The sequence below is a fragment of the Corvus hawaiiensis genome, chromosome 26, assembly GCF_020740725.1.
Source record: "Corvus hawaiiensis isolate bCorHaw1 chromosome 26, bCorHaw1.pri.cur, whole genome shotgun sequence".
Lineage (NCBI taxonomy): Eukaryota > Metazoa > Chordata > Aves > Passeriformes > Corvidae > Corvus > Corvus hawaiiensis.
The window spans coordinates 12,691,574-12,697,573 of NC_063238.1; the positions used below are offsets into that span (position 1 = coordinate 12,691,574).

Consider the following 6,000-nt stretch of genomic DNA (forward strand, 5'->3'; position numbering starts at 1 on the left):
ACATTCCAAAAACTACCAGTTTAACAAAAAAGACCCACAAAACAAAACCCAAACCACAAAACACTTTCTCTTGAGATGAAGTATGAACAAACTTCAGCAGTTACAGACATGGCTGTGACTTTAGTGTTACACTACCACAGATGGCTTTTCAAAATTCATTTTTAAATTAGGAGTTGTGACAAGCAATTTTTTTATTCTAAATATTTTCCAGAACAATGTCTGAGAAGACATCTCTCAGATTCTTACTGAACTCTTGATCTTTTAATGCAAACATTTGGATAATGCTGATTGTGACTCAGTGCTGACAATGAGCAGATCCCCTAAATGCATAGCGCTTGACTTTTTATATATATATATATATTAACTATACATGTGTATTAACTACACTGCACACAGGTTCCACTTCCTCTCTTCACAGAGTTTGTCATGCACTCCCACTGATTCAATTCCCCCTCTTTTACTGTCCTTTCCTTCTGAGCAAAACCGCCAGCCCAACTCCATGACCTGGTTCTGCAGGACCCCTGCCTTGTGCTCTTCGTGCCCCTCAACCAAACAGAACCCCCTGTCTTTCTTTTCTTCTTTTCAGAGGAGAGAGAGAATTCAAGAACTATTGGGAAAAATACGGGCTATGTGTGATCCAAAGATTAGAAATGCAAAATAATAGGTTCTGGCAAAAGACAGGCCTCTTTTCCTATAGATTTTGCTGTTGGTGATAGGAAATGAATGCCAGCAGTGGAAGGAAAAGTGAAGCTCTGGTGGCTCATTAACAGAAGTTATGCTGTTTCAGTTAATCCTGAAAAAATGCAGTGTTAGGTCCTTCCCCACCACATCAGTCATACCTGCATGAGGAAACAGATACTTAGCACTCCAATCAGAAAAAATCTGTGCCCATATCTATCAAATATATGCCCAAAAAATGGCACTAAAACCTAAACACTTTCTTTATAAGGCCAGTTCTCCAATGGAATGATATCATAAGAAGATGTATTTTGGGGTGAAGGACTGGACATAATTGATGGGAATTTTTCAGTGTTTTCAAAGACTGACAAGTCAATAGCCACGTATTTTGGGTAGGTCAAAACAAACTGTCTAGATAGAGCATGACAGGTGCACTTTTCCTAATGGCTGGAGACCCAGTCTTGGAGTCAGAGGATCTGCTTCACTATGGCTTGTTGCCTAACCTTCCCAAGGTCATTTTTCACTACACTTCACAAATAAAACACATAGTATCCAATTCACTTCCCACATTCACACCAATGTAAACCAGAGGTAGAGTGAGATTAAGTTTACAAAGCTGTGGAGGAAAATCAAACCTGATCTTTGCCCCCAAAGAAGTGGCTGATGGACTTACATGCTTATTTAAACTTGGTCCAGTCATTAAAATACCTCTGATCAGGTTCTTCTGCAAGTAAAATTAGAAAATTTCTTTACAATCTACTATCTTAAATCAGAATTTAAGATTAGTCAAATTTATTATTATTTTGGTGTAATTCTTGGGGAACAAGGTAGGTTGAGTTCGTAACAAGATACATGAAGACTTTGGCCTCCAGGCTGAGCAGCCTGAGCAGAACCCAAGCTGAACAACATTTTTGAAAAGTTGTCTGCAAAGAAAAGAAAACCTGAACTGTCAAACTTCCCCTCAAAAACTATGAACAAGCAGGCAGCCTCAATCCTACTCCTAGCTGGCAACAACAGGAATCTTCACAAAGACTGGCAGGAGTAGAAATCTCTCTCTCTGAGTTTTTCTAGGTCAAAGCTACGGTTCAGCAGCTGGAAATCAGTACTGGAAATCTTACACTGCTGCCGACTTTCTAGAAAAAAAAGATTTCATTCAGAAATCTGTCAGCCTGGCACTGTTTATATAACCATGTCACAACAAAGCCTATACAGAACTTCCTTGTAGTTAGCAAATGGCTTAAATACATTAGTATTACTTCACTGGTGTCGACTGCTAACCTGGAATTACCACACAACCCAGGAAGACCTTACTCCCATCCAGCTTGATGCCACTGGTAAACCTAAGTGAGATACAGCAATGTGTGCTCCCTGACAGAAGCACAGTTCAACTACCCCAAGCTATGGCAGAGCAAACAGCCTCACTTGTGCCTTGCAATGCTGCAGATACTCATACACATCCCTCAGTACTGCTCAAGACAGTATTTCATGAAAGAGAGGGGTTACAACAGCAGCGCTTTATCTATTCTTTTGTACAGCACAAACTTTTTTTTAGTACGACAGTAGTTGCACAGGGAGCATTCCAAGCATGGCTCGAGAAGCTTACATCTTGGTATTCACAGAAACAGCTTGCTGGCCGTAAGGCAACACCAGCCAGATACACTGCAGGGAAATTTTTTGCTTGGGTATCACTGACTTGTCAGGTGGGACCCTGAGCACTACAAGGCAAACAGCTTTGCTGCAGGATTCACCCTCACAGCTAACCCCAAGCAGCCCACACTTCCCCGGGATGGTATGGCTGTGACTTCCAGGCCTGGCTGCGATCAAGATGAACTTTTTCCCACCAGACACCTGAATACTGGGAAAATGCCACCCACTCCATGAGAAGCCGGGACTAGGCAAGTTCACAGCAGTGTCTCTCTGGGTGACCTCAACGACCCCAAACCCTCGTGCTGGGCGAAGGCCGGTAAACGGCTCCGCTGCCCATCGCTTGGAAGAGATGCCGACATCCATTTTGGAAGTGGGAGAGCCCAGCACTGATGGTAAAGTTTGAGGCCCGGTCCGAAGTTTGGGGGCAGCGCAAGATGTGCACAGAGAGGGCTGACTAACACACACGTACAAACACACGGCGGCTGAGCTGTGAGGTCCGCGCCGCTGACCGGGCGAGCAGTGCCGGGCGCCCTCGCCTCTCCGGCGGCGGAGCGGACACTCTGCGTCCCCGGGGCCACGCACCGCGACAGGGCCGGGCGGGACATAGGACGGGGAGCAAGTTCGGGGTGCACAAAACTCCTTCCCGGGTTCTGGGGCAGGGCAGGCCCGGCGCGGTCCCCGCCGAGCTCGGCCCCGCCGCACGGCCCGGCCGCGGCCCGGCCTTGGCGCAGCGACCGCCGCCGGCACCAGGACCCGGGTGCGGGGACCTACGGAGGGGATCCAGAGGGGGCTTCCCCGCGGCCCCCGGGGGCGGCAGCGCTGCCCACCTGTGCCCCCGCCCGCCTCCTGCGCCCCTCGTCGGGCGGGGGCCGGCGGCGGACGGGGGCCCCGGGGCGGATGGCGGGGTCGGCGCCGCCGCCCCCCGCCGGAGCGGAGCGGAGCGGGCCGGCAGCGCCGTGGCGCAGCAGCGCCCGCACGGCCCCAGGAGGCGGGGGGCGCCGGGGGGCCGGCGGAGCCCTCGCCCGGGAGCCGCCGCGGCGGCGGGAGGAGCGGGAAGCCGGGACGGAGACTGGGACATCGCAGCTGAAGCCGCCCCCTTCCCTCCCTCCCGGTTACCTGCTTCCCGGGAACACTTTGGAGACGCCTCCAACATCGGCAAACACTAAAGAGAACTGACCCCGCCGCCGCGGCGGCCGCAGCCGGCCCCAACCACTGCGCCCCCCCCCCCCCCCCCCGCCCTCCCGCCGGCGCCGCCGCCGCCGCCGCCCCGCCCCGCCGCCCCCGCGCCGGGCGTCGCCCCCCGCTGGGCCCCTCGGCCCCCCCCTCGCCGCCGCCCCCGCCGCGCCCGCCGCCCGCGGGGCGCTCCCCCCGCGCTCCCGGCGCCGCGCTCCCCCCGCGCTCGCCGCGCGAATGGCCCCGTCCGCGGCCCGGCCCCGGCCCGGCGGCGCGCAGCGCCCCCAGCGGCGGCCCGGCGCCCCGCGCTCATCTTCCCCCGCCGGGCCGGGGCCGGGCCGGGCTTCGCCACACGGCGAGGCCTCGGCACCGCGGAGGAGGAAACCCCGGCCCGGGGAGCACGGAGAGCGGCAGTGCGGGGGCTGTGCCGGTCCGTGAGTGGGGTTGAGATGGGCCTGGCGCGTGTGCTCTGCCCCCTCTCGGCTGCTCCCGAGCGCCGCTGTCTGCACCGCTCCTTGCGCACCCACAGATAGAGGGCTGCCGGCAGCGAGACTTCAGGCAAGGAAAAAGAAAAAAAGGGCCGGCAGAAATACAGGGAGAGAGGGGAAGCCATCACAGCACCCCAGAGAAGAGGCTTGATTTTATTTCCCCTGTCTGGTGTTACTCGTCTCACTCGCGCTTGGACCACTAATTCTCCAACGTGCTTTCCCTTTCACCTTTCGCCTCCCAGAGAGCTGTTTTCAGAGAAGGCAAAAACTCATAAACATGATTTATGTTAAAATTTTCTTCTGTCTAGAATTAAGGCAGATAACTGATGCAGATGCTGGGCGCTGCCTAGAGGGAGGCTGCAGGAACGAAGGCCAGGGAATGCAGCTGTGGAGGTTCAGCCATGGAGGTTCCACAGTGCATCACTGAAACCTTCCGCAGGTGGGCACAAACCCGCCCTCCTTACACAGTGCCAGGGCTCAGCTACATAAAGCCCTGGCTAAATCGCTGTTTCTGTGCCTTCCCAACCAAAACCAACCATCCTTCGGTATTGCCATCATAAAAATATTGATTTTGTTGCCATGTTTCAGGTTTGCACATACCTTACAGAAGGCAGAACTAAACAGAAAAAAAATTTTTAAAAGGCAGACACAGAAAAATGCTTAGGTAAAATTGAGGTTAAAGTCTGAAGTGTTTCTTCCTTTAATTAGAAATTAATAGATGAATAAAAGGGGGCGAAGTAAAAGAAATTAATTTCTGACCATCTTTAGCACGAAAAAGATAACATTAAAATCTTTATCTCAAAGTAAGCAAAAGTTTATTGTTCATTAATAAAACAGTTGTGAGTTTAATCCACAATCTAATTTATTTTGTAAAAATCTGTTTTCTTGATTGGCTCAAGTAAAACAAACCTAGAATTTTTAAATCTATGCAAAAGCCACGTAGAAGCATCAGAATTGAAGCAATCATCTTCCTACCTGATTTGCAAGACAGCGGTAGGTAACAAAATTCCTCAGGCTTAGAAACAAAACTAGATTTTTTGAGGGGGCAAAGATCTACACCTTTTTGCTACACAATTCAGTTTTAGTGATAGGTATGAGAGTTATAACATCTGTTGTTTTTTTAAATTACGTTTGCTATAACTTACAAGTCAGAATCAGAATGAATCTAGAGTTCACATTTCCTGCAGTATCTGCTATTCCATAGGAATTTAAAAAAAACCGATTACTTGATACCAAGAGGTGCATCAGTACTGAGCAAAAAAGAAAAAAGACGTAGCCTGACACTATTCCCAAGCATGGTGTAGGAACACTTAGAAAGCACAGAGCCCAGGTGAATTTTGGTAGTAAGCTTGCATATTGCAGGTAATTTACACACCAAATACATGTCATGACACCTAGTGGCAGAGCTGTATTGTGAGTATCTAAAGCAAGATTTTATTCATACTAACAGAACACTAATAGAACATTTACAGCTTATTTAAAGAGACGTTGGGAACTCGGCATTTGCTATGAGAGTTTTATACATACCCTGTATGGTGTAGCGGTAGCTTGTTAATCCTCCCCTTCTCATTCCTCCATTGTTTTGCTTTCTGATTCTGAGATTCCTTACCCCTTAGTTTAATTTAAGAACTGAGGACAGAAATACACAGTATAATACAATTTCTTAGGTAGTCTTCTGATATAATGTAGCAATGGATAATGTTGCAAATACTTTTCATTAGGCTACTACAAATTTTTGTGTGAGTAAAGTTCATTCAGATGCCGAACCATGATGATGCTGTCCATACAAGTTTGGGGTGGTTTTTTTCTTTGTTTGTTCTTGGGTTTTTTTCTTCATAATTTTATGTCGTGTCATTTTTGCTTTACTCACTATTAGCAGTTTGAAGAATAACCCTACAGTATAGCACATACTTAGCATCAGTGTACCCAGAGAAAAATACATCCAATGAACGTCAGCATCAGATTACGAGGGAGGTTTTGTAAACTTTCTGCAACACACAGATGTAATTCTAAC

At 49.3% G+C, this 6,000-nt stretch overlaps 1 protein-coding gene across 5 annotated transcripts in view; it reads right to left on the reverse strand.

The window, feature by feature from the left end:
- STAU2 (staufen double-stranded RNA binding protein 2) overlaps positions 1–3,543 on the reverse strand; it is a 171,784-nt gene extending 168,241 nt beyond the window's left edge. For 4 of the 5 annotated variants that reach the window (XM_048286754.1, XM_048286750.1, XM_048286756.1 and 1 more), the window contains exon 1: positions 3,442–3,543. The gene's annotated coding sequence lies outside the window, so the exon portion shown is untranslated. The remainder of the gene's footprint in view (positions 1–3,441) is intronic. The other variant, XM_048286752.1, reaches the window with a different exon arrangement.
- Positions 3,544–6,000: the final 2,457 nt, after the last annotated feature.